Genomic DNA, 26,074 nt, shown 5'->3' on the forward strand with positions numbered 1-26,074 from the left:
AGTTAGAAGGTTGTGGGTTCAAGTCCCACTCCAAAGACTTGAGCACAAAATCTAAGCTGACACTTCAATGCAATGCTGAGGGAGCACTGCACTGTCAAGAGGTGCTGTCTTTTGGATGAGATGTTAAACTGAGGCCCGATCTGCCCTCTCAGGTGGATGTAAAAAATCCTGTAGCACTATTTTTAAGAAAATCAGGTGAGTTCTCCCAGTGTCCTGGCCAATATTTATCCCTCAACCAACATCATTAAAACAAATTATCTGGTCATTATCTCATTGATGTTTGTGGGAGCTTGCTGTGTGCAAAATGGCTGCTGCGTTTCCGACATGACAACAGTGACTACACTTCAAAAATACTGCGGATGCTGGAAATTTGAAATAAAAATATAAAATGCTGGAAATACTCAGCAGGTCAGACATTATCTGTGGAGAGAGAAACAGAGTTAACATTTCAGGCCATTGACCTGAGTTCTGATGAAAGGTCATCGATCTGAAACGTTAACTCTGTTTCTCTCTCCACAAAAGCTGCCTGACCTGCTGAAAATTTGCAGCATTTTCTGTTTTTATTTTAAAAGTCGCTTATTGGCTTTTGGACGTCCAGAAATCATGAAAGATGCTATATAAATGCCAGTCTTTCTTTATTATTTTCCCACTGGAGTACAGCTCCAAGGGAGCCAATCATCAGCCGATAACGAATCAGAGGTGAGAGTGCTGCCATTGAGCCAAGGCTAACATTGTAATAATGAAACTTTGTGAATGACATATTCCAATATAGAAAGGCATTCTCTGCAGAACACATTAACAGAACGTGCTGAGCATACGTGAGCGTCCTGAAGCACCTTCGTGCGTACGAGTCGACCTGAGAAGTGGATGACAGGTTAGCTCTTGACTAGACAGATCACTGTTGAGAGACCGGCTTGTCTTCAGGTTGTCAGTTGTGAATTCTGACAGGCCATCTGACATCTCCAACACATGTTGTGAACACCAGAGAGAAATCCTGAGGAGAAGCTGGAGCACACCTTGGGCGGCAGAGCCAAAGGCCCGGTGATCGCAGGACATTAACTTCGACAGCCCGATGGTAGGTCATCACTTCTGGTTACATTATTGCTTGAACTGGAATCCGCTGATTAAACCCTGTGATGATATCTGCACGGCTGCAACCATTTCACCGTGAGCTCCGTTCCACACATCGATCACTGGGGTACAGTTCCACACATCGGGCACTGGGGTACAGTTCTACAGACCGGGCACTGGGATACAGTTCTACACATTGGGCACTGGGGTACAGTACCACAGATCGATCAGTGGGGTACAGTTCCACAGATCGATCACTGGGGTACAGTTCCACAGATCGATCACTGGGGTACAGTTCTACAGACCAGGCACTGGGGTACAGTTCCACACATCGGGCACTGGGGTACAGTTCCACAGATCGATCACTGGGGTACAGTTCCACACATCGATCACTGGGGTACAGTTCCACACATCGGGCACTGGGGTACAGTTCTACAGACCGGGCACTGGGGTACAGTTCTACAGACCGGGCACTAGGATACAGTTCTACACATCGGGCACTGGGGTACAGTACCACAGATCGATCACTGGGGTACAGTTCCACAGATCGATCACTGGGGTACAGTTCCACAGATCGATCACTGGGGTACAGTTCTACAGACTAGGCACTGGGGTACAGTTCCACACATCGGGCACTGGGGTACAGTTCCACAGATCGATCACTGGGGTACAGTTCCACACATCAGGCACTGGGGTACAGTTCTACAGACCGGGCAATGGGGTACAGTTCCACAGATCGATCACTGGGGTACAGTTCTACAGACCGGGCACTGGGGTACAGTTCTACACATCGATCACTGGGGTACAGTTCTACACATCAGGCACTGGGGTACAGTTCCACACATCGATCACTGGGGTACAGTTCTACACATCGGGCACTGGGGTACAGTTCCACAGATCGATCACTGGGGTACAGTTCCACAGATCGATCACTGGGGTACAGTTCTACACATTGGTCACTGGGGTACAGTTCCACAGATCGATCACTGGGGTACAGTTCTACAGATCGATCACTGGGGTATAGTTCCACTCATCAGGCATTGGGGTACAGTTCCACACATTGTGCACTGGGGTACATTTCTACAGATCGATCACTGGGGTATAGTTCCACAGATCAATCATTGGGGTACAGTTCCACACATCAGGCATTGGGGTACAGTTCCACAGATTGGCACTGGGGTACAGTTCTACAGATCAATCACTGGGGTACAGTTCCACAGATCGATCACTGGGGTAGAGTTCCACACATCGGGCACTGGGGTAGAGTTCCACACATCGGGCACTGGGGTAGAGTTCCACACATCGAGCACTGGGGTACAGTTCCACACATCGATCACTGGGGTACAGTTCCACACATCGATCACTGGGGTACAGTTCCACACATCGATCACTGGGGTACAGTTCCACACATCGGGCACTGGGGTACAGTTCCACAGATCGATCACTGGGGTACAGTTCTACAGACCGGGCACTGGGGTACAGTTCTACACATTGGGCACTGGGGTACAGTTCCACACATCGATCACTGGGGTACAGTTCCACACATCGATCACTGGGGTACAGTTCCACACATCGATCACTGGGGTACAGTTCCACACATCGATCACTGGGGTACAGTTCTACTCATCGGGCACTGGCGTACAGTTCCACACATCGATCACGTGGGTACAGTTCCACACATCGATCACTGGGGTACAGTTCTACTCATCGATCACGTGGGTACAGTTCCACACATCGATCACTGGGGTACAGTTCTACTCATCGGGCACTGGGGTACAGTTCCACACATCGATCACGTGGGTACAGTTCCACACATCGATCACTGGGGTACAGTTCTACTCATCGGGCATTGGCGTACAGGTCCACAGATCGATCACTGGGGTACAGTTCCACACATCGATCACGGGGGTACAGTTCCACACATCGGGCACTGGGGTACAGTTCCACAGATCGATCACTGGAGTACAGTTCTACAGACTGGGCACTGGGGTACAGTTCTACACACTGGGCACTGGGGTACAGATCTACACATCGGGCACTGGGGTACAGATCTACAGATCGATCACTGTGGTACAGTTCTATACATCGGGCACTGGGGTACAATTCCACAGAACAATCATTGGGGTACAGTTCCACACATCGGGCATTGGGACACTGTTCCACACATCGTGCACTGGGGTACATTTCTACAGATCGATCACTGGGGTACATTTCTACAGATCGATCACTGGGGTACAGTTCCACAGATCGATCACTGGGGTATAGTTCCACACATCAGGCATTGGGGTACAGTTCCACAGATCGTGAACTGGGGTACATTTCTACAGATCAATCACTGGGGTACAGTTCCCCACATCGCGCACTGGGATACAGTTCTACAGATCGATCATTGGGGTACAGTTTTACAGATCGGGCACTGGGGTACAGTTTTACAGATCGATCACTGGGGTACAATTCTACAGATTGGGCACTGGGGTACAATTCTACAGATTGGGCACTGGGGTGCAATTCTACAGATTGGGCACTGGGGTGCAATTCCACACATCGGGCACTGGGGTTTGGTTCCACACATCGATCACTGGGGTACAGTTCTACAGACCGGGCACTGGGGTACGGTTCCACACATCAGGCACTGGGGTACAATTCCACACATCGATCACTGGGGTACAGTTCCGCATATCGGGCACTGGGGTACAGTTCTACACATCGGGCACTGGGGTACAGTTCCACACATCGATCACTGGGGTACAGTTTTACAGATCTGACACTAGGGTACAGTTACATACATCAGGCACTGGGGTACAGTTCCACACATCGAGCTTTGGGGTACTGTTGTACAGATCAATCATTGGGGTACAGTGCCACACATTGGGCACTGGGGTACATTTCCACACATCGGGCATTGGGGTACAGTTCCACACATCGGGCACTGGGATACTGTTCCACAGATCAATCATTGGGGTACAGTGCCACACATCGGGCACTGGGGTACAGTTCCACAGACCTGGCACTGGGGTACTGTTCCACAGATTGGGCACTGGGGTACTGTTCCACAGACCGGGCACTGGGGTACTGTTCCACAGATCGATCACTGGGGTACAGTTCCACACATCGAGCATGGGATACAGTTCTATAAAGAGAGATATGTCCATCTAATCTGTTTCAGCAGTGTTGGTTCCCCCGACATTGCAGCATTCCCTCAGTATTACACTGAAGTGCCAGCCTGGAATAGATGCTCAGATTTGTAGAGCGGGGCTTGAGCCTGTGACCTTGTTGCTCAGAGCCGCGAGTGCTGCCATTCGGCCAGTCAGTGGAGGCCTGGACATCTCCTGTCAGCGGCACACCTATAAAAGCGGGTCAGGCAGCCTCTGAGGAGGGAGGGCGTTACAGTTAACGTTTGGTCAGGCACATTGGCACAACCATCCCCTCCCTACAGACACTGCCTGAGCTGCGGAGGGTCTCCAGCATTCTCTGCTTTCAGTTCTGATTTGAAGCACTGGCTGTATTGTGCTGCTTTGACCTGTAAAAGCGACTTTGGATTCCAGAGACTTTTTAATGAGGTCTCAGCTGGGAAAACCAAACGTGCACAAAGGGATCTCACACTTTGTACAGCAGAATCGGTGCCAGGCAGTATTCTTTCACATTTTGTTCAGTGCCCCAGAATCGCAGACAGATGGAGTTTCACACCTCATTCAGCAATTCATTCAGGTCATTGTAACAGGAAGAATTTTCACTTTCACTCACTGAGGTGCTGTCTGGAGGAATACGAGTTCTGATTGACCACCAATGCTGAACTGTGAACCAACTCCAGTTCCTCACTCCGTGCATACACTGCTGCTGAATGCTGGACCATTAACCTGCCTCCCCCGGTTACAAAGTCAGGCAGAGTGCTGCCCACATGCGGCCCAGCTGGCTGCAGGAGCAGTAACGGCATCGCCATGTGCTGTCTGAACGTGAGAGTGAGAATCCCAACAGACCTTGGAAGGGTTCTGCTCTGGTGGGGTGATTAACCACGGGGGAGATTAACCAGGGGGAGGGGAATTAACCATGGGGTGGATGGGGCTGCAGCCTCAGGCCCACCAAAGACAATAGGCCCACCAAATAAATGTAGGAAAAAAAATATATGGCCTTCCAAATAGGCTGAATAGAAGAGACGAAAAAGTCTCGCAATGTTATCTTGTAAAATATCTACAGGATACTTGCTTATACAGGCTATATTCACTTGTTTATACCTATATACAGAAGTACCTATATACACTAATGTACCGATATACAGAAAAAAATGTACTAACCTGTTTTATTTCACATGTTATTGAGAGAAATTTGCATATATGTACAGGAAGCTTGTATTGCAATGTTACCAGAACCAGAATATATACCTACTTGATAGAGAAAATATGCTTTCATTGTTGAATATACTGGCCTATGTTTTCATACTCAGAATCAGAATCATATACGTAATGTAATGAACATGAACAAACATATAGGTCCATTTGGATCAGTTTGCCCCAGGCCCATCAGGCCCTTAATCTGGCCCTGGTTCTGCTGGTCCTAAAATATAAATGACTTAGTTAGAGGTTGGAGAAATGTTTCTGGCAGGCCCTGCTCAGACCCTCCAATCGGCCTGCTACTGTTTGGAGAGCCTGCCAGCTGGAGACTTCGTGATGTGACGTCCCTCCCACCCCATTAATGTTCCTCTGGAATACCTCCAACCGCTGGGAGAAACATCTTCTCAACAAGCCCACGCAAACTGCACCTTTCTCTTTGACCAAAAACCCAGACCCTTCGAAATATATTTTACAGCGGAGGATTAATTTTTGGAAACCTCGCCAAATTGAGCGAATGGGAAACCATCTCTAATGTTAACTGTAATGTATTTGTTTCATGGGTTCTTTGTTAAGATTTCATAGCAACACATTGCTATTAAGAACTAGTTGGTTTATTAACAAAGGTTCAACAATCACGCGACGCATTATCAGTTCATCCACTAGGCTCACAACTGCAAACATCATCGTGGATGACCTAGACCCACCTGACTGGGGTTTTATTGAGTCTTGTGAACATCATGAGACTGGCAAGCCACTCACAATGCAACAGTTCTACAGATATTCTTGTAGGAAACAGAAATTCAAGTGTCCCCTGATTAAAGGGGGGTGACACCAAACATTTTCAAAACAAGTGCCCCCTTATTTTCAACAGCTCTACAAACCTGTGAGCATCCTCACAGATGCATACATTACATTAGCCTTCCTGACCTGCAATAAGCTTTCTGAAAGCACCTTCCAATAACTCGCAGGTGTGGGTGGGGTGAAGCAAATTAATAAATCCGAGATCAAAGTACAGGGTAGGGTCGTAGAGTATTGGAAAAAGCTAGAACACTTAGTGGCGTTAGATTTCAGTGAGATTCTAAATGGAGCTCGGTATGAATAGCTGACCTGGATCTCAGTTCCCAGACCTTACTCAGTATGCACAATAAACATCTCAGTTACATCCAACCAGTATCGCAGGGAGGTAGTGGCAAATGGCTTTGTCTTGTCTCGCTCAGACACCCAATCCATTTAGAAACTAAGAAAGGTGATCTCCTGAGGCTGAAGGTGTAGCCACCAAATGATAACCCGATTCTATTGATTTTTACACAAGTATATATAGATTTTGCGACCTGTGTTCAACCTGTGTTTTATCATCAATACAACTGTTGGAGAATATATATTTTTGCCTTTGTAGTTTTTTTTACTGAAACTAAGGCAGCAGCAGCATGGATACAAAATTGGCGAAAGGATAGAAAACAGAGAGTTGTGGTGAATGGCTGTTTATCGGACTGAAGGAAGGTAGACAGTGGTGTTCCCCAAGGTTCAGTACTAGGTCCACTGCTGTTTTTGATATACATTAATGACTTGGATTTACAGGGCACAGTTTTGAAATTTGCAGAAGACTCAAAACTTGAAAGTGTAGGAACAGTGAGAAAGATAGCTTTCAAGAAGACATAAACAAGCTGGTGGAATTGCTGGTGCAGACTCGATGGGCCAAATAGTTCTGTGCAGTACTATTCTCTGATTCCACGATAAAATGATGGTGGATGTAAAAGATCCCATGGCACTATTTCAAGGAGGAGCAGGGGAGATCCCCACAGTGTATTGGCCAACATTTATCCCTCAACCAACATCAGTAAAACATATCTGGTCATTATTCCATTGCTGTTTGTTGGACCTTGCTGTGAAACAGAAACATAGAAAATAGGTACAGGAGTAGGCCATTCGGCCCTTCGAGCCTGCACCACCATTCAATAAGATCATGGCTGATCATTCAGCTCAGTACCCCTTTCCTGCTTTCTCTCCATACCCCTTGATCTTTTTAGCTGTAAGTGCCATATCTATCTCCCTCTTGAATATATCCAACGAACCGGCATCAACAACTCTCTGCGGTAGGGAATTCCACAGGTTAACAAGTGAAGAAGTTTCTTCCCATCTCAGTCCTAAATGGCTTACCCCTTATCCTTAGACTGTGTCCTCTGGTTCTGGACTTCCCCAACATCGGGAACATTATTCCTGCATCTAACCTGTCCAGTCCCGTCAGAATTTTATATGTTTCTATGAGATCCCCTCTCATCCTTCTAAACTCCAGTGAACGCAGGCCTAGTCGATCCAGTCTCTCCTCATATATCAGTCTTGCCATCCCGGAAATCAGTCTGGTGAACCTTCGCTGCACTCCATCAATAGCAAGAACGTTCTTCTTCAGATTAGGAGACCAAAACTGAACACAATATTCCAGGTGAGGCCTCATCAAGGTCCTGTACAACTGCAGCAAGACCTCCCTGCTCTTCTACTCAAATCCCCTAGCTATGAAGGCCAACATACCATTTGCCTTCTTCACCGCCTGCTGGCAACTTTCAATGACTGATGTACCATGACACCCAGGTCTCGTTGCACCTCGCCTTTTCCTAATCTGCCGCCATTCAGATAATATTCTGCCTTCGTGTTTTTGCCCCCAAAGTGGATAATCTCACATTTATCCACATTATACTGCATCTGCCATGCATTTGCCCACTCACCTAACCTGTCCAAGTCACCCTGCAGCCTCTTAGGGTCCTACTCACAGCTCACACCGCCACCCAGCTTAGTGTCATCTGCAAACTTGGAGATAGTACACTCAATTCCTTCATCTAAATCATTAATGTATATTGTAAATAGCTGGGGTCCCAGCACTGAGCCCTTTGGCACCCCACTAGTCACTGCCTGCCATTTTGAAAAGGACCCGTTTATCCCGACTCTCGGCTTCCTGTCTGCCAACCAGTTCTCTATCCACGTCAGTATATTACCCCCAATACCATGTGCTTTAATTTTGCACACCAATCTTTTGTGTGGGACCTTGTCAAAAGCCCTTTGAAAGTCCAAATACACCACATCCACTGGTTCTCCCTTGTCCACTCTACTAGTTACATCCTCTAAAACTTCCAGAAGATTTGTCAAGCATGATTTCCCTTTCATAAATCCATGCTGACTTGAACCGATCCTGTCACTGCTTTCCAAATGCACTGCAATTACATCTTTAATAATTGATTCCAACATTTTCCCCACTACTGATGTCAGGCTAACTGGTCTATGATTACCCGTTTTCTCTCTCACTCCTTTTTCAAAAAGTGGTGTTACAGTAGCTACCCTCCAATCCATAGGAACTGATCCAGAGTCGACAGACTGTTGGAAAATGATCACCAATGCATCCACTATTTCTAGGGCCATTTCCTTAAGTATTCTGGGATGCAGACTATCAGGTCCAGGGGATTTATCGGGCTTCAATCCCATCAGTTTCTCTAACACAATTTCCCGCCTAATAAGAATTTCCTTCAGTTCCTCCTTCTCACTAGACCCACTGTCCCCTAGTATTTCCGGAAGGTTATTTGTGTCTTCATTTGTGAAGACAGGACCAAATTATTTGTTCAACTGGTCTGCCATTTCTTTGTTCCCCATTATAAATTCACCTGAATCTGATTGCAAGGGACCTACGTTTGTTTTCACTAATCTTTTCCTCTTCACATATCTATAGAAGCTTTTGCAGTCAGTTTTTATGTTCCCAGCAAGCTTCCTCTCATACTCTATTTTCCCCCTCCTAATTAAACCCTTTGTCCTCCTCTGCTGAATTCTAAATTTCTCCCAGTCCTCAGGTTTGCTGCTTTTTCTGGCCAATTTACATGCCTCTTCCTTGGATTTAACACGATCCTTAATTTCCCTTGTAAGCCACGGTTGAGCCACCTTCCCCGTTTTATTTTTATTCCAGACAGGAATGTACAATTGTTGAAGTTCATCCATGTGCTCTTTAAATGTTTGTCATTGCCTATCCACTGTCAACCCTTTAAGTATCATTCGCCAGTCATACTAGCCAATTCACGTCTCATACCATCGAAGTTACCTTTCCTTAAGTTCAGGACCCTAGTCTCTGAATTAACTGTGTCACTCTCCACCTTAATAAAGAATTCTACCATATTATGGTCGCTCTTCCCCAAGGGACCTCGCACAACAAGATTGCTAATTAGTCCTTTCTCATTACACATCACCCAGTCTAGGATGGCCAGCCCTCTAGTTGGTTCCTCGACATATTGGTCTAGAAAACCATCCATAATACACTCCAGGAGATCCTCCTCCACCATATTGCTACCAATTTGGTTAGCCCAATCTATATGTAGATTAAAGTCGCCCATGATAAATGCCTTTATTGCACGCATCTCTATTTTCTTGTTTGATGCTGTCCCCAACCTCACTACTACCATTTGATGATCTGTACACAACTCCCACTAGCGTTTTCTGCCCTTTGGTATTCCGCAGCTCCACCCATACAGATCCCACATCATCCGAGCTAATGTCCTTCCTTACTATTGCATTAATTTCCTCTTTAACCAGCAACGAAACCCCCCCTCCTTTTCCTTTCTGTCTATTCTTCCTGAATGTTGAATACCCCTGGATGTTGAATTCCCAGCCTTGGTCACCCTGTGTGCAAATTTCCTGCTGCGTTTCCTACATTACAACAGCGACTTTGCTTCAAAAGTGTCTCATTGGCTGTAAAGCGCGTTGGGAGGTCCTGAGGTTGTGACAGGTGCTAAATAAATGTGAGTCTTTATTCGACCGTGGTGAAAATCACAAATGAGCCCAATCTTGCTCTCCCCTGACATTCACACACAGTGAGGGGGATTTCTGGGCTAGTTTTCCTGCATGTCCACCATGACTTCATCAGGAAAGCCTGGAAAATGTGTATAAACAGGGTGTGCGCTGATTGTTTCCAGAGCTTACGCAGCTCTTCCAGCAAAATTACAGCAGCTGATCAGGAGAGTCATGGTGGAAATCCACTCCGCACTATCTAGCTGGTGTCACTATATGGTAACAAGGAGGAGGGACCACTGCCCGATTTAATATTTTTATCCTCTTTACACCTGAAGGCAGGAGCAGATTAACCATGAGGCGGATGGGGCTACAACCTCAGGCCCACCAAATAAATGTAGGAAAAAAAATATAAGGCCTCCCAAATAGGCTGATTAGAATAGACAATAAGAGAGGACAAACAACACTAATGTACCTATATACTGAACAGAATATGTACTAGCCTGTTTTATTTCACATGTTATTGAGAGAAATTTGCATATATGTATAGGAATCTTGTATTGCAATGTCACCAGAACCAGAATATATACCTACTTGATCGAGAATATATGCTTTCGTTGTTGAATGTACTGGCCTATGTTTTCATCGTCGGAATCAGAAACATATACACAATGCAATGAACATGAACAAACATAACTATAGGCCCATTTGGATCAGTTTGCCCCAGGCCCATCAGGCCCTTAATCCGGCCCTGCCTGAGGGGCACCAAAGACAATTGAACGGAGTTAATTCCACAGCCGTGTGTTAGATTTTCCCCATCTGCAAAGCTCAATTCTACATCAGGCAGCTGAATTTGAAAGGTCGGGTATATCACCCACAAAGGAATTCCTCTCGCTTCTCAATTAATCAGAGGATGAAGTGCAGAAAATTCTGCTGTTCCCAGAGGCTGCTAATTCCTTCTCTGGTAACTATGACAGCCCCTTTCCATGGTTCAATTTTAGTGCAATTGCAAGCAAACCCATGTGAAGAAATTCCGATTGATGAATGTGAGGTCTGAATACTTAACCTGCTCGTGTGTCCCTGTGTATGCCATTTTGTTTTTACACAGCTGATACCCTGTTTAGAAGAAATCAGTTTATATAGAAGCAGAGGAATTACTCGACAATAAAAGACGTAGTTTGCTTCCTACCATCCTGGGTAGTCGCATGATACAATGATAATGGAGTTGTTGACTAATCACAGCAATCAATCTCTGTCAATAAGTCTCATCATCATCATAGGCAGTCCCTCGGAATCGAGGAAGACTTGCTTCCACTCCTGAAGTGAGTTCTTTGTCCATGAGGATCCTGACATTCCAGGTCCCGAACTTCATGTTAACGGAGTGGAAGATGCCTGTGCGTGAGTTCTTTTAACGTGGGGTGGCCGTTGCACACCGGCTACCACACGGGCTTAGCTGAGCAAGGTCTTGATCCAGTGGCAAGAGGGTCCAAGATGACTGGAGGGTCCAGGCTCTGCTATATGGGCCTAATTGCCTACGGCGAGATGTTGGCCGCAGGCTCGACGCTGGGTAGCGCCCTTGGTGTTAGGTGGTCGGAGGCCTGGTTGGGAACAGGCATTGGGAGGGTCAGTGGTCCACCGAGGTTCAGGGTGGGAGGGCAGGTGGTCACAGCCATGGTGCTCACCATGTGTTGGAGGAGGAGAAGAGGCCAGGTCACCAGTGGGAAAAGAGAGCTCCAGTCGTCGCTGAAGGAGGAGGGGAGGCCAGTCGCCAACATAGGAGAGGGGGACCCAGTCGTCGTTGAGGAGGAGGTCGTCTGTCGCCACGGGAGGTCCAGCCGTCGACGGGGAGGTCCAGACTCCGTCGTGGAGGAGAGGCCCATCTGACGTCGCTGAAGGTGTTCCGATCAGATCACCGCAAGGGGTGGGGTTAGAGGCCCGATAGTCAGGTCCAGGTCGAGGATGCCGCCTCTGAAGGTCGCAGGAGATCGTCCAGATACTGCAGGAGGCCCAGTCACCGTCGCCAATGGGTGATGTGGTTGGAAGCCTGAGGTAGGCCCGAATGGCCTGAACTCGTGGGACTCGCCGGAGGTCGTCTCAGGTCACTGGGGGTCGCAGGAGATCGTCCAGATACTGCAGGAGGCCCAGTCACCGTCGCCAATGGGTGATGTGGTTGGAAGCCTGAGGTAGGCCCGAATGGCCCGAATTCATGGGACTCGCAGGGATGGAACTAGGGTAAGCGTTTGGGTTTACATGCTTAGGGCCTCCTATTTGACATGGGGAGGTTTAGACAGCAGGTAGGGGGCGGGGGGGGGGGGGGTTGGGGGAGATTGGGGGGGTGGAAAGTTGCCACTAGCTGGTGAGAGTTGTTTGGAGCGGGTGAACTCCCTAGGGAACTACAATCCCGGCGGCAGTGAGATGAATGGCCAGTTGTGAGATGTTAGGGTGAGGAAGGAATGTTGGTCAAGACTTCTTGTTCTTCTTTGAACAGTGCCATTTGATCAAAGTCTGCCTGAACGGCCAGGACATGCAGGTGGGGCTTCAGTTTAGCATCTCATCTGAACTATGGCACCTCGAATGATACAGCAGTCCTTCAGTACTGCACTCAAACCTCGTCATTCATAGACAACAGTGCTCAAGCCAGGCAGACACGATTTATCAGTCAGAATTGGTTGAGAGAGTTCCTGTTAGATTGTAATGGCTTAAATCTCAATTGATTCCAAGGGGAATTCAACCCAGATCAAAATCTGCAACGTCTCACTAAGGCTAGAAGAGGGTCTATTTTATTTCCGACCAGATCAGCTCCTTTGAAGATAAATGCTTTAATTAATAGCTCTGTTGGGGCCGAGGCTGGGAGGCAGCCAAAATCTCAGATGGAGCTATTCTACAAGGGCACCTGAATTTGGTACACTGGGCTTCAGAGCATCTGATCTCAGCTAGGCAGGAATGTTGGGAATACTTATGGTTCATGGTTGGAGAGCTTAGAAGATGAGATGGGTAAGTAGGTGATTTTTCTTTTCCACTGGACTGCTAATGTTGTACCTTTGTTTAAGAAGGGCGAAAGGGATAGGCCGAGTAATTACAGGCCAGTCAGCCTAACCTCAGTGGTGGGAAAATTATTGGAAAAAATCCTGAAGGACAGGATAAATCTTCGCTTAGAAAGACACGGATTAATCAAGGACAGTCAGCGCGGATTTGTTAAAGGAAGGTCGTGTCTGACTAACTTGATTGAATTTTTCGAGGAGGTAACCAGGAGGGTCGATGAAGGCAAAGCATATGATGTAGTGTATATGGATTTTTAGCAAAGCTTTTGATAAGGTCCACATGGCAGACTGGTCACGAAAGTAAAAGCCCATGGGATCCAGGGCAAAGTGGCAAGTTGGATCCAAAATTGGTTCAGAGGCAGGAAGCAAAAGGAAATGATTGATGGGTGTTTTTGTGATTGGAAGGCTGTTTCCAGTGGGGTTCCGCAGGGCTCAGTACTAGGTCCCTTGCTTTTTGTGATATACATCAATGATCTAGACTTGAATATGATTAAGAAGTTTGCAGATGATACCAAAACCGTCTGTGTTGTTGATAATGAAGAAGAAAGCTGTGGACTGCAGGAAGACATCAATCAACTGGTCAGGTGGGCAGAACAGTGGCAAATGGAATTCAATCCAGAAGTGTGTGGTAATGCATTTGGGAAGAGACTAACAAGGCAAGGGAATACACATTAAATGGTAGGATACTGAGAAGTGCAGAGGAACAAAGGGACCTTGGAGTGCTTGTCCCCAGATCCCTGAAAGTAGCAGGCCAGGTAGATAAGGTGGTTAAGAAGGCATATGGAATGCTTGCCTTTATTAGCCGAGGCATAAATTACAAGAGCAGTGGGGCTTATGCTTGAACTGTATAAAGCACTGGTTAGGCCACAGCTGGAGCACTGCGGCAGTTCTGGTCACCGCATTACAGGAAGGGCATGCAGAGGCTACAACAGACCCAGACATGAGGAGAGGAAAGCCCCAATGGTGGAGAGCGTTGTTGGGAACCATATGACCAAAATCACTTGTTCCTCCCACGCTACACTTACCACATGTTATGTCTCAAATTACTCAAACAAGGATGAGAATTTTAAAATCGAGGTGTTCCTTAACCGGAAGCCAATGTTGGTCAGCGAGCACAGGGGTAATGGGTGAGCAGGACTTGGTGCAAGTTAGGACATGGACAGTCGAGTTTTGGATCACCTCTAGTTTACATAGGGTAGAATGTGGGAGGCCAGCCAGGAGTGTGTTGGAATAGTCAAGTCTAGAGGTAACAAAGGCATGGATGAGGGTTTCCGCAGCAGATGAGCTGAGGCAGGGGCGGAGTTGGGCAATGTTCCAGAGGTCGAAATAGGCGGTCTCACTGATGGTGTGGATATGTGGTCGGTAGCTCATCTCTGTGCATATACAGTATATGAGTCATTTTAGAAATGGCATGTGGTAAAGTGTAGTATATTGGGAGGAACAGATGAGTTTGGACCTATGGTGCCCAAAGGTCTCCACCACTGGGGCTTTGCTCATGTTATGTCTGGATATCTTGTAGATGCGCTGAGTATTGGGCTCAGCGTTAAGTGGGTGGACATGATTGGAATTTCTTTCCCGTGAAGCACTAACCAATCAGTTCCCCACTGATACAGTTTTAAGCGCTTCCAGTTCTCAGTGCTATGAGTTTGTTGACTGTTTGTGGATCAACGAGAGGATCTGTGGCTGTCAGCTATTAACAAATACACTCGGGTAAAGGCAATGACTTGTACCTGGCAAATTTATTAGACTACCTGGATATTTGTTGCTCATCAAGGTGAGGGACGTTAGTTCTGAGGAACAGAACTCTTCCATCTTAGATACCGGGGATGGGGGGGGCGGGGAGGGGGGGGGGTTATTTTAACCTACCCCGCCTGGTGTCAAATTGACAGGATTGGATCGATCGCCTGTTTTATTCCCTGCCTGATGTTACTCTCCATCGAAGTAAAACGGTCATTAGATCCAATCCTGTCAATTTCCCACAGGGCGGAATAGGTTAAAAACCAACCCCCCGTCCCCCCTTCCCAGTGTCAGAATCGAGCACTCCCAGCTCAGCTACAGTACAGTCGGATACAGAGAAACACTCCCTTACGCTGTGCCAACATTGCGCCTCAGTCCCGACCTCAGAAGAGCACTCCCTACTGTGCCAGAGTCACACTTGCTTTTCATTTCCCCACACCAGTGATCCTGTAGCCTGTCTGACTGAGACTGCCAATTGGTGCTGTATTATGGACAGTTTTCTGATGCAGGCTAGGGTGACCATATTTTCTAACCAAATCCGAGGACACACAGGGTGGGAACACGTCAATGTTGCGGGTCAGAAAGTGTAGGTTGCGCAGTGTTGCGAGGCAGCGTAGTGCGGCAAACCAATCCCACCCACCCTTTCCCTCAACGACTGGCTGTCCCATCTGTGACAGGGACTGTGATTCTCATATTGGACTGTTCAGTCACCTAAGGACTCATTTTTAGAGTGGAAGCAAGTCTTCCTCAATTCCAAGGGACTGCCTATGATGATGAGTGAGGCAACATGTTTTCGCAGCCTCTATTTTAACACTTGCACACATACACAACAAATGCAAATCAAATGTGCATATAATTACTGCGGATGTGACATCACACTATTGAAGCCCATTCCGACAGCGTTTATAAATAATACAATAACACTCTTCAGTTCATTGACCTGAAACTGTGATTATGTCTAACGGTATGATAGGCATATATTCCAATGACTATGGCTCTAGTCTATTCGGGGACGAGTTTCCTGAACCGGGGACTCTTCCAGGGACATTGTTTGCCCGGGAACACAGTACCTCATCCGAGGACTGTCCCCGGAAAACAGGGACATGTGGTCACCCTAACGTACACCCAAGCTCATTCACAACTGGATTGAGAAGGCCCGATCTCATTTCACAAAGGGTTTTGTTACCAACCTTCCAGGATTGTTCTGTAGTCTCGAGCAATTAAAGATGAATCTCCTGGATACTGTTGTGAACATCCTGGGAGTAAATAATGGTGTGTTTGTTTTCATTTGCTTTGAACACTTAGTATATTAGTTATAAAAATATTGGAGCTGGGGGAAAGACTGATGGACCGGGTGGGACGGTTGGTGGTGGGAGGTCATGTGATGAAACCTCCAGGAATATGTCCTGCATGGAATCCTTTTAGTCAATAAACCGAGGAGACTGTCCTCCCATCAGTCTAGACTGGCGGTGAAAGGCTAGAGTCTAACTCACTGTGTATTGCAGCTTCCCAGGGAATTGTTTTGTTGCTGCACAGTTTGACGAGAAGGGCACATAACCAATGTGAGCTAGTTATCGCTTGAATATTACAAAGGATTATATAGGATATACAGCACAGAAACAGGTCATTCGGCCCAACCAGCACGTCGCCGTTCATGCTCCACTCGAGCCTCCTCCCGTCTTTCCTTATCTAAATCTATCAGCATAACCCTCTATTCCCTTCTCCCTCATTTGCTTATCTAACTGCCCCTTAAATGCATCGATTCGCTTCAACCACTCCCTGTGGTAGCGAGTTCCACATTCTCACCACTCTCTGGATAAAGAAGCTTCTTCTGAATTCCCTATTGGATTTCTTGGTGACTCTTATATTGATGACCTCTAGTTATGCTCTTCCCCATTCTCTCTGTATCCACTCTATCAAAACATTTCATCATTTTAAAGGTCACACTTCACCTTCACTTTTCAAGAGAAAAAAGAGACCCAGCCTTCTTTCCTGATAGATATACCCTCGCATTTATGGTATCATCCTTGTAATGAATATTAAGTCAAAGGGGGCGAAGTTGCCCCTCGCTCCTTGTGACTTTTATCGCCCTGCCCGGAAGTCCCGCCTCGACACGGAATTGGGCTGTACACCCCTCAAAGGAAGTGCAGCGCTGTCTCTGGTGCTCTGCTTCCTTTGGGGATGCTCCAGGGACGGTAGCGCTGCGCTGATTCCAGCGCTACATGGAGCAGGCCAGTACTATGCAGATGCTCCGTGGAGCTCTAACATGCTACAACACACTTCCCTTTCCATTAAAGGGGAGGGCCGCTGCGCACTCTGCAGGCCCTTTGGTGGCCGCCGCTGACCGGGGATGCATGGGACCGAGCCTGCAGCCTGGCACCCAGACGATGGCAACCCGGGGTGCTAAAGGCCTCCCCTTTAAATAATGCCCCGTGAGCAGATGCGCGTCAGCTTCATGACCCACGGCGTAATTTCACCCGCGGGGCGGAAAGGGGTCGGCGTAGTGTGGGGCGCACGGCGATGGTTGCGTGCCAGCCCAGGGCACAGCGTTGCCGGGACGGTGCCCCCCCAAACCACCGGGGCAAATTCCCGGGAGAGAATAGCGCCCTCTCCTGGGCAAAAACTTCATTGCGCCCTGTTAGCCCTGAGGCCCTAACGGGCGCAAAAAGGGGCAATTTTGCCCCCAAACTGTTTAATACTGTTTTTTTAAAGGATTATACCAGAACAAGATGACAGTGGCAGAGCGCTTATGGCTCAGTGGGAGAATGTGCTGCCTGGCGTGATATTGAGCCATGCAAACCAGATGGCCCCTGATTTAATCTGGTCTGTGACCAGTTAACTGATTTCAGACAGGGTAATACCTGTAGCACAACTGGCCTCGGGAGAGGAAGCAATCGATGAGTGGGGTTGTGGGGGTCTCGAAATCTCATGCCACCTGTTCCCTCCAACCCCCCCCCCCCCCCTGCTTCTAGAAAGTAAACGGGTATCGGTGTTGTTGTCTGTTCTGTGATACCCACCATGGTGGCTCAGCCCACCGACATGCTCCGGTACACCCCCCCCCCCTCGCCCCGCCATGGACACATACCCAGCAGTGCCAGGTCCTCCAGGAGAAAAAGGCAGGGTGGCGATACGTCAAAGCTTCTCCCCGTGAAATTCTGCATGCAACGTGTTGAGGCGAACAAGTCGTTCTGCAATGGCCTCTTCAGAATTGCTGTCGAGATCACAGGGACGTATCTGCATTGTGTCGTTGCTCAAATTGATCTGGGCTGCATAAAGAGTGAAAATGATGAGTAATTTGCAGCAGGCCTGTGGAGAGCTAAAAATAGACCCTCGCAGTAGAGAAAGGAGTGAAGTTTGAATTGCTGTCAGGGTGCAAAGTACATGAATGACATTGTGCTCCTGACGCACTGCCTACCCCACTCCAGCACAGCCAGCGTCAGGAGCACAATGTCATTCATGAAATAAGCAGCAGCGCCCTGAAAGCTCGTCAGCTTACTTACCTGGACGCTGCTCTCAGCGAGCCTCCCGCTGACAAACTTGCTCCCTTTCTCTGTATTGCCCTCGCCTCTATCACCAGCAGTGCCTTTGAACCCGCCGGTCCACACGCAAAGTGCAACCTCGGCGCTGTCCGCAAGGGTTAAGAATTGCTGAGTCACTGAGTGACAGGTGGAGGGGGAGCCAAAATAAACACAAGTCCCCTTCACTGAGACAACCTGCCATTGTGTCCGGCGAGGGTTGACAAACCGGCCTCGTATTCCAAGAATAAAACCACGAATTCTATGAGAAACGATTGATGCAAATTGTGTGCTGCAATAACAATAATAATAATAATGAGCATTTGAACAAGATTCCTCCATCTGCTATTTTTAAAGGGTTAGCTCCTTCACTAAAATAGCAGGGAGATAAATTTCATCCAAACATTGCGGCTATGACACAAATTTCAAGTTACAACAATGAAGGCCTGATTATGAGTTTGGTATTCTTCATCAGAGCTGATGCCTTTGGAAGGACATTTAATTTATGGAGCAAAAGGGGCAAAAAGTGACTGACAGCAACAGGAGATAATGATCCCAAAGGCCCAATGGGTAAACGCATCGTACACCCAATGATTAGCTGCTCCATGAGAGTCCATCTTGGTCCCTGCTCACTCAGTTGATCACAGGCAGGTAAGACCAATGAGTTGCTGCATTATATGCAGCACGGCCAGCCCACACTGCGATATGTGTGTGCTCTAGGTCCGTGCAGCTAAGCAGGTCTCCAGTCACGCTGGTTTAGCCTTGCCACTGGATAAAGGCCGAGCTCTGTCAAGCACGTGTGATGGCTGATGTGCAATGGTCACCACAGGTTAAAAAAATCCACGCACAGGCATCTTCCACCCTTCAACTGGAGTTCAGGACTGGAACATTGGGTCCTTCATTGAAACATCTGTGAACTCATGTGGAAGCAAGTCATCCTCGTGTGAGGGACTGATGATGATGATGATGTATTATATTGAATCAGGATTGGAGCCCATCATCTTGGGTTACAGTTGAGAGCAATGCTGAAGGAGCACTGCATTGTCGGGTGGTGTTATCCTCCGCATGAGACACTAAACCGAGGCCCTGCTTGACATTTCTGGTGGTTTAGCCGGATTTTAAGGAAGAGCAAGTTGGCCATTCAGTGTTGTGCCCAACATTCCTCCCTCCCCATCCCGTTTGCAAAATGGCTGCTCCTTTGCTGACTTGTAACAGTGACTGCAGCTTTTGCATGTGAAGCAGCTTGGGATGTTTCTGAGGGGCGGAATCAGACGCCAGTTCTTTCTTTGTAACTTCATCCACTAATGAATATTTCAATGTGTTTTATGCTGGAGCGGAGAATCTGGTACTTCAATCAGCTCTCTGTACCAGACATACTGGAATATTCTTCATCAAGATATGAGACACACAGCTCAGCTTGGCTAAGAACATCGATGAAAATAACTAAACCCTCACAGATTATAACATCTGTAAAATTATGTTTTGAGCTCTGATGTGTAACGCAAGTTATAATTTCATATAGAAAATTATACACCCCGAAATTACACGGCAGTCCTGCCATGTATCTGCTGGAACTGCAACAAACCCACCTGGGACCCAAGTACATAAGAACATAAGAACATAAGAAATAGGAGCAGGAGTAGGCCACACGGCCCCTCGAGCCTGCTCCGCCATTTAATACGATCATGGCTGATCTGATCATGGACTCAAGTCCACTTCCCCGCCCGCTCCCCGTAACCCCTTATTCCCTTATTGGTTAAGAAACTGTATATTTCTATCTTAAATGTATTCAATGTCCCAGCTTCCACAGCTCTCTGAGGCAGCGAATTCCATAGATTTACAACCTTCTGAGAGAAGAAATTCCTCCTCATCTCAGTTTTAATAAGGCGGCCCCTTATTCTAAGATTATGCCCTCTAGTTCTAGTCTCCCCTATTAGTGGAAATATCCTCTCTGCATCCACCTTGTCAAGCCCCCAATACACCAGCTTTCGGCCTTTAGGATACGATCGGTGTTAGATTTTGGAATTCATTCTAGGGATATGGGAATCGCTAGCGAGGGCAGCACTTGTTATCTACCTATCCTGAGTTGCCCTTGAGAAGGTGGTGGGCCTACTTCTTGAACTACTGCAGTCATTGTGGTGATGGTACTCTCACAGTGCTGTTAGGGAGGGAGTTGCAGAATCTTGACCCAGTGACATTAGTGACATCAGCTGATGAAGAAAGCTATTTAAGAAAGGAGGGAGAGAGAAAACAGGAGACTACAGACCAGTTAGCCTCACATCAGTAGTAGGGAAAATGCTAGAATCTATTATTAAGGACATGGTAATGGGGCACTTCGAAAAATGTAATAGGATTGGGCAGAGTCAACATGGATTTATAAAAGGGCAATCGTGTTTGACAAATCTGTTTTTTGAGGTTGTAATTAGCAGAATGGATAAGGGGGAACCAGTAGATGTGGTGTATTTGGATTTTCAGAAGGCATTCGATAAGGTGCCACACAAGAGATTATTGAACAAAATTAGAGTTCGTGGGATTGGGGGTAATATACTAGCATGGATTGAGGATTGGTTAACGGACAGAAAACAGTGAGTAGGAATAAACTGGTCATTTTCGGGTTGGCTAGCTGTAACTAGTGGGGTGTCGCAAGGATCGGTGCCTGGGCCTCAGCTGTTCACAATCTATATCAATGATTTGGATGAGAGGGCCAATTGTAATATATCCAAGTTTGCAGATGATACAAAGCTAGGTTGCGAGGAGGATGCAAAGAGACTTCAAGGGGATATTGTCAAGCTAAGTGAGTGGGCAAGAACATGGCAAATGGAATATAATGTGGAGAAATGTGAAGTTATTCACTTTGGTAGAAAAAAAAGAAAAGCAGAATATTTTTACATGGTGAGAGATTGGGAAATGTTGGTGTTCAAAGGGACCTGGGTGTCCTTGTACACGAATCACTGAAAGTTAACATGCAGGTACAGCAAGCAATTAAGAAAGCAAATGGCATGTTGGCCTTTATTACAAGAAGATTTGAGTATAAGAGTAAAGACGTCTTACTGTATTTTTATTGGGCCCTGGTGAGACCGCACTTGGAGTATTGTGTACAGTTTTAGTCTCCTTTCCTAAGGAAGGATATACTTGCCATAGAGGGAGTGTAAAGAAGGTTCACCAGATTGATTCCTGGGCTGGGGGGATTGTCCTATGAGGAGAAATTGAGTAGACTAGGTCTATATTCTCTAGAGTTTAGAAGAATGAGAGGTGATCTAATTGAAACATGCAAAATTCTTACAGGGCTTGTCAGGGTAGATGCAGGGAGGATGTTTCCCCTGCCTGGGGAGTCTAGAACCAGGGGTCACAGTCTCAGAATAAGGGGTCGGCCATTTAGGACTGAGATGAGGAGAAATGTCTTCATTCAGAGGGTGGTGAATCTTTGGAATTCTCTACCCCAGAGGGTTTTGGAGGCTCAGATTTTGAGTATATTCAAGACAAATATCGATAGATTTTTGGATATTAAGGGAATCAAGGGATATGGGGATAGTGCAGGAAAAGTGGAGTTGAGGGAGAAGATTAGCCATGATTTCATTGAATGACAGAGCAGGTTCGAGGGGCCAAATGGCCTAATCCTGCTCCTAATTCTTATGTTTTTATAACATGTTGATATGACATTCCTCTGCCTGCTAGGGGTCCTCCACCAGCCTGTCCTCATTGCACAGCACTGCCCCCCAGTCATCAAGATCCACGGCGCGGCCCTGGACACCGTGGACCACTTCCCATATCTCGGGAGCCTCCTATCAACAAGAGCAGGCATTGACGACGAAATCCAACACCGCCTCCAGTGCGTCAGTGCAGCCTTCGGCCGCCTGAGGAAAAGAGTGTTTGAAGATCAGGTCCTCAAAACTGCCACCAAGCTCATGGTCTACAGGGCTGTAGTAATACCTGCCCTCCTGTATGGCTCAGAGACATGGACCATGTACAGTAGACACCTCAAGTTGCTGGAGAAATATCACCAACAATGTCTCTTCAAGATCCTACAAATCCCCTGGGAGGACAGGCGCACCAACATCAGTGTCCTCATTCAGGCTAACATCCCCAGCATTGAAGCACTGACCACACTCGATCAGCTCCGCTGGGCAGGCCACATAGTCTGCATGCCAGACACGAGACTCCCAAAGCAAGTGCTCTACTCGGAACTCCTTCACGGCAAACGAGCCAAAGGTGGGCAGTGGAAGCGCTACAAGGACACCCTCAAAGCCTCCCTGATAAAGTGCAACATCCCCACTGACACCTGGGAGTCCCTGGCCCAAGACCGCCCTAAGTGGAGGAAGTGCATCCGAGAGGGCGCTGAGCACCTCGAGTCTCAACGCCAAGAGTATGCAGAAATCAAGCGCAGACAGCAGAAAGAGCGTGCGGCAAACCAGTCCCACCCACCCCTTCCCTCAACGACTATCTGGTCCCAACTGTGACAGAGTCTGTGGCTCTCATATTGGACTGTTCAGCCACCAAAGAACTCACTTCAGGAGTGGAAGCAAGTCTTCCTCGATTCCGAGGGACTGTCTATTAGATGATGATGATGATGATTTAAGCATAGGTGCTAACTTACCTAAACTGAACAGGCTAATGTCTCCGTTAAAATACTGGATGGCCTTGCCTCAGTGATAACACTCTTGGCTCTGGGTCAGACGGTCATGGATGAAAGAACATAATCCAGGCTGACACTCCAATGCACTTTTGGAGATGTCACATTTCGGATGAGATATTGACCGAGACAGTGGATATAAAAGATATCCGGGCATTATTTCAAAGAAAAACTGGGGCGTTCTCCCCATTGTCCAGGCCAATATTTATCCCTCAACCAACATCAATGCAATTGTAAGGAAGGACATTAGTCTGGATGATGCGGAATCTGTATGGGTAGAGCTGCGGAATTCCAACGGGCAGAAAACGCTAGTTGGAGTTGTGTATAGACCACCAAATAGTAGTAGTGAGGTTGGGGACAGCATCAAACAAGAAATAAGGGATGTGTGCAATAAAGGTACAGCAGTAATCATGGGCGACTTTAATCTATATATTGATTGGGCTAACCTAACTGGTAGCAATGTGGTGGAGGAGGATTTTCTGGAGTGTATTAGGGATGGTTTTCTAGACCAATATGTCGAGGAATCAACCAGGGAGCTGGCCATCCTAGACTGGGTGATGTGTAATGAGAAGGGACTAATTAACAATCTTGTTGTGCGAGGCCCCTTGGGGAAAAGTGACCATAATATGGTAGAATTTCTTATTAAGATGGAGAGTGACAAAGTTAATTCAGAAACTAGGGACCTGAACTTAAGGAGAGGTAATTTCGACGGTATGAGGCGTGAATTGGCTAGAATAGACTGGCAGAGGATACTTAAAGGGTTGACGGTGGATAAGCAATGGCAAACATTTAAAGATCACATGGATGAACTTCAGCAATTGTACATCCCTGTCGGGAGTAAAAATAAAACTGGAAAGGGGTCTCAACCATGGCTAACAAGGGAAATTAAGGATAGTGTTAAAGCCAAGGAAGAGGCATATAAATTGGCTAGAAAAAGCAACAAACCTGAGGACTGGGAGAAATTTAGAATTCAACAGAGGAGGACTAAGGGTTTAATTAAGAGGGGGAAAATAGAGTACGAGAGGAAGCTTGCAGGGAACATAAAAACTGACTGCAAAAGCTTCTATAAATATGTGAAGAGAAAAAGATTAGTAAAGACAAACGTAGGTCCCTTGCAGTCGGATTCAGGTGAACTTATAATGGGGAATGAAATGGCAGACCAATTGAACCAATACTTCGGTTCTGTCTTCACAAAGGAAGATACAAATAACCTTCCGAATGTACTAGGGGACAGTGGGTCTAGTGAGAAGGAGGAACTGAAAGATATCCTTATTAGGCGGGAAATTGTGTTAGGGAAATTGATGGGATTAAAGGCCGATAAATCCCCGGGGCCTGATAGTCTGCATCCCAGAGTACTTAAGGAAGTGGCCCTAGACATAGTGGATGCATTGGTGATCATTTTACAACAGTCTATCGACTCTGGATCAGTTCCTATGGACTGGAGCGTAGCTAATGTATCACCACTTTTTTAAAAAGGAGGGAGAGAGAAAACGGGTAATTATAGACCGGTTAGCCTGACATCAGTATTGGGGAAAATGTTGGAATCAATCATTAAGGGTGAAATAGCAGCGCATTTGGAAAGCAGTGACAGGATCAGATCAAGTCAGCATGGATTTATGAAAGGGAAATCATGCTTGAAAAATCTTCTGGAAGTTTTTGAGGATATAACTAGCAGAGTGGACAAGGGAGAACCAGTGGATGTGGTGCATTTGGACTTTCAAAAGGCTTTTGATAAGGTCCCGCACAAGAGATTGGTGTGCAAAATCAAAGCGCATGGTATTGGGGGTAATGTACTGACATGGATAGAGAACTGGTTGGCAGACAGGAAGCAGAGAGTCGGGATAAACGGGTCCTTTTCAAAATGGCAGGCAGTGACTAGTGGGGTGCCGTAGGGCCCAGCGCTGGGTCCCCAGCTCTTTACAATATACATTAACGATTTGGATGAAGGAATAGAGTGTAATATCTCCAAGTTTGCAGATGACACTAAACTGGGTGGTGGTGTGAGCTGTGAGGAGGACGCTAAGAAGCTGCAGGGTGACTTGGACAGGTTAGGTGAGTGGGCAAATGCATGGCAGATGCAGTATAATGTGGATAAATGTGAGGTTATCCATTTTGGGGGCAAAAACACGAAGGCAGAATATTATCTGAATGGCGGCAGATTAGGAAAAGGGGAGGTGCAATGAGACCTGGGTATCATGGTTCATCAGTCACTGAAAGTGGGCTCACAGGTACAGCAGGCGGTAAAGAAGGCAAATGGTATATTGGCCTTCATAGCTAGGGGATTTGAATATAGCAGCAGGGAGGTCTTAATGCAATTGTACAGGGCCTTAGTGAGGCCTCACCTGGAATATTGTGTTCAGTTTTGGTCTCCTAGTTTGAGGAAGGACGTTCTTGCTATTGAGGGAGTGCAGCGAAGGTTCACCAGACTGATTCCAGGGATGGCTGGGCTGTCATATGAGGAGAGATTGGATTAACTGGGCCTTTATTCACTGGAGTTTAGAAGGATGAGAGGGGATCTCATATAAACATATAAGATTCTGACGGAACTGGACAGGTTAGATGCGGGAAGAATGTTCCCGATGTTGGGGAAGTCCAGAACCAGGAGACATAGTCTTAGGTTAAGGGGTAGACCATTTAGGACTGAGATGAGGAGAAACTTCTTCACTCAGAGAGTTGTTAACCTGTGGAATTCCCTGCCGCAGAGAGTTGTTGATGCCAGTTCATTGGATATATTCAAGAGGGAGTTAGATATAGCCCTTATGGTTTAGGGATCAAGGGGTATGGAGAGAAAGCAGGAAAGGGGTACTGAAGGAATGATCAGCCATGATCTTATTGAATGGTGGTGCAGGCTCGAAGGGCCAAATGGTCTGCTCCTGCACCTATTTTCTATGTTTCTATATTTCTATGTTTCATCACTAAAACAGATTATATGGTGATTTATCTCATTGGTGTTTGTGGGAGCTTACTGTGCGCAAATTATCTGCCATGTTTGCC

The 26,074-nt window shown here is 46.9% G+C and overlaps 1 long non-coding RNA gene across 2 annotated transcripts in view; it reads right to left on the reverse strand.

Moving 5' to 3' along the window:
* LOC139268875 (uncharacterized) overlaps positions 1-18,533 on the reverse strand; it is a 77,064-nt gene extending 58,531 nt beyond the window's left edge. For both annotated transcript variants that reach the window (XR_011594129.1, XR_011594130.1), the window contains exons 1-2: positions 18,436-18,533; positions 18,021-18,201 (exon numbers count right to left, since the gene is read on the reverse strand). This is a non-coding gene — a long non-coding RNA (uncharacterized lncRNA). The remainder of the gene's footprint in view (positions 1-18,020; positions 18,202-18,435) is intronic.
* Positions 18,534-26,074: the final 7,541 nt, after the last annotated feature.

This window comes from Pristiophorus japonicus, chromosome 8 (assembly GCF_044704955.1).
Source record: "Pristiophorus japonicus isolate sPriJap1 chromosome 8, sPriJap1.hap1, whole genome shotgun sequence".
Taxonomy (NCBI): Eukaryota; Metazoa; Chordata; class Chondrichthyes; family Pristiophoridae; genus Pristiophorus; species Pristiophorus japonicus.